This window comes from Branchiostoma floridae, chromosome 14, assembly GCF_000003815.2.
Source record: "Branchiostoma floridae strain S238N-H82 chromosome 14, Bfl_VNyyK, whole genome shotgun sequence".
Taxonomy (NCBI): domain Eukaryota; kingdom Metazoa; phylum Chordata; class Leptocardii; order Amphioxiformes; family Branchiostomatidae; genus Branchiostoma; species Branchiostoma floridae.
Genome location: NC_049992.1, coordinates 14,097,669 through 14,099,962, shown reverse-complemented (window position 1 = coordinate 14,099,962; position 2,294 = coordinate 14,097,669). Strand labels below are relative to the sequence as shown.

At 35.7% G+C, this 2,294-nt stretch overlaps 1 long non-coding RNA gene across 1 annotated transcript; it reads right to left on the bottom strand.

The window, feature by feature from the left end:
* Positions 1-952: 952 nt before the first annotated feature.
* On the bottom strand, positions 953-2,267 carry LOC118430723. The gene is made up of 3 exons (XR_004832891.1): positions 2,060-2,267; positions 1,611-1,751; positions 953-1,408 (listed from the first exon to the last, which is right to left on the bottom strand). It is a non-coding gene; the product is annotated as an uncharacterized LOC118430723 (long non-coding RNA).
* Positions 2,268-2,294: the final 27 nt, after the last annotated feature.

Sequence of the window (2,294 nt, the reverse complement as noted above, 5' to 3'; positions counted from 1 at the left end):
AACAGCTTCCAGGCTCCTTAATAAGATAGATAATGACAACTAAAAACACATCACTACCTAGGCCTGGATACCAGACCCCAACCTCAAAAATATCTATTGTGCACCATATCTATCTATATATAGATATATCAATCTATCCAAGGACGTTATCTCATATAACGTCCTTGATTTATCCATCTATATAAATATATATAGATATTTTTGAGATAAGGCTGGGGTCTGGTAACCAGGCTCATCATTACCAGCTAGTAGTGTGCCAACAACGGTTGCTTTCTTTGACACAATGTATAATGAAGAGCATTCAATTTCCTTCACATATTAGAGTGCTTTTATCAAATCTCTTGACAATACATTACAAATGGAGCCACATCTTGCAATGACATGAGAACAGAACATAAAGCTCTGAAAATCATAATTAAATAGTAATTAAATGTAGAGTACAAATTCAAATGAAGTGGACCAAGAGCATTTTATAACCTGCATGTACCTTGTTATCACTACCTGTTGATTTTCTGCACATTTTATGTATATCACACGCCTGCTCAACGACAATTGCAACAAAACTTGCAGAAGTCTGTACAGAAAAAAACTGAGCTGAAACTAAATCTAAATATATGATATGAACATATAAATATATAAAATTTAATACGCTCTTCTTGCTGATTTTTTCCACCACAAACAAATGTGTCACATGACAAACATTATGTGAAAACAAAAGGTGTACAGAACAAGATATGTATAGCAGTATAATATCCAATTCAATTTGCACAATCGTTATCAAAATTTGCATAGTTGTAAACAATGTTTTCTTCTCCAACAATAGAGAACAGTTCTTTACAGTTTATATCATTTATTTACAGCCTTGGCCCACATATATTTGCAAATATTCCATGTTTTTACTAAATTGCCATAATTATATACCTTTTCAAAATTAATACTCAGAACTGATACAGATATCAACATCTATCACATCAGAGTTTATATATTCTACTGATTGTTGTCCACTTTTGTCCCACATCTTATCATGTATGCTGGCCCCCTTAGAAATAAACTTTTAAAACTTTTAAGGGGTCACGCAGTTGTATGAATTCTGTGAATAAATTGCACAATTGAACAGTATGGAATAATAGTTATTCTGATATCTTGATTATATAATAGGTTGACTGTTAAAGTTAAACTTTCTGTGACACCTCTTGAGATGGATGCACAATTGCACAATTGGACAGTATGGAATAATAGTTACTCTGATATCTTGATTATATAATAGGTTAGCTGTTAAAGTTAAACTTTCTGTGACACCTCTTGACGTGGATGCACAATTGCACAATTGGACAGTATGGAATAATAGTTATTCTGATATCTTGATTACATAATAGGTTGGCTGTTAAAGTTAAACTTTCTGTGCCACCTCTTGAGATGGATGCACAATTGGACAGTATGGAATAATAGTTATTCTGATATCTTGATTACATAATAGGTTGACTGTTAAAGTTAAACTTTCTGTGCCACCTCTTGAGATGGATGCACAATTGGACAGTATGGAATAATAGTTATTCTGATATCTTGATTACATAATAGGTTGGCTGTTAAAGTTAAACTTTCTGTGCCACCTCTTGAGATGGATGTGCATCTTTCAGTAAAGGAGTTTGTTCATCTGCTTCAGCATTCACCATCAGTGAAGGCACATGGTCAGATGTGTCCTGCTGTTGATGAGGAACTTTCAAATGTCGAAATGACAGAAGGGTCAGAACCTACAAGAGTTGGAAGGATCAGATAGTTTAGCTAACTAATACATGTATGCCTGGCTTCATGTGACTAAACTAAGCTTATCAATCAGTTATCTATGTACCTACTAGGGGTTGGTAGTTGGACTGGTCCAGAAACACCGGACCTAAAAAAAATCAGTGTGCCGGATTTAGAACCGGTTAGAAAATATACAGATTATACCGGTAGACATTCATGTCTAGTGGAAAGGGGTAATGTTCAGGTTACTGTATTGGAAAAAGAAAGAAGCCTTAGTAACATGTGCTGTGTAGACAGTGTAATGTTATCAACTCACCATGACAAGTCCCTGCAAAGCGATCAGGACACCAAAAAGCACATTTGGCATGTAAACTGTGGCCCCTCCCCACAGTGGACCGATGATGCAGGCTATGGATCCGACAGCACGACGTATCCCATGGGACAAGCCTGGTGGAGTAAACAGTTTGTAGTTGAGTTACTCTCCAAGCAGAGGTTAGGCTCCGGCTGTTTTTTTAACGTTTTTTTAGTCGTTTTTATCTGGCTTTCTATTC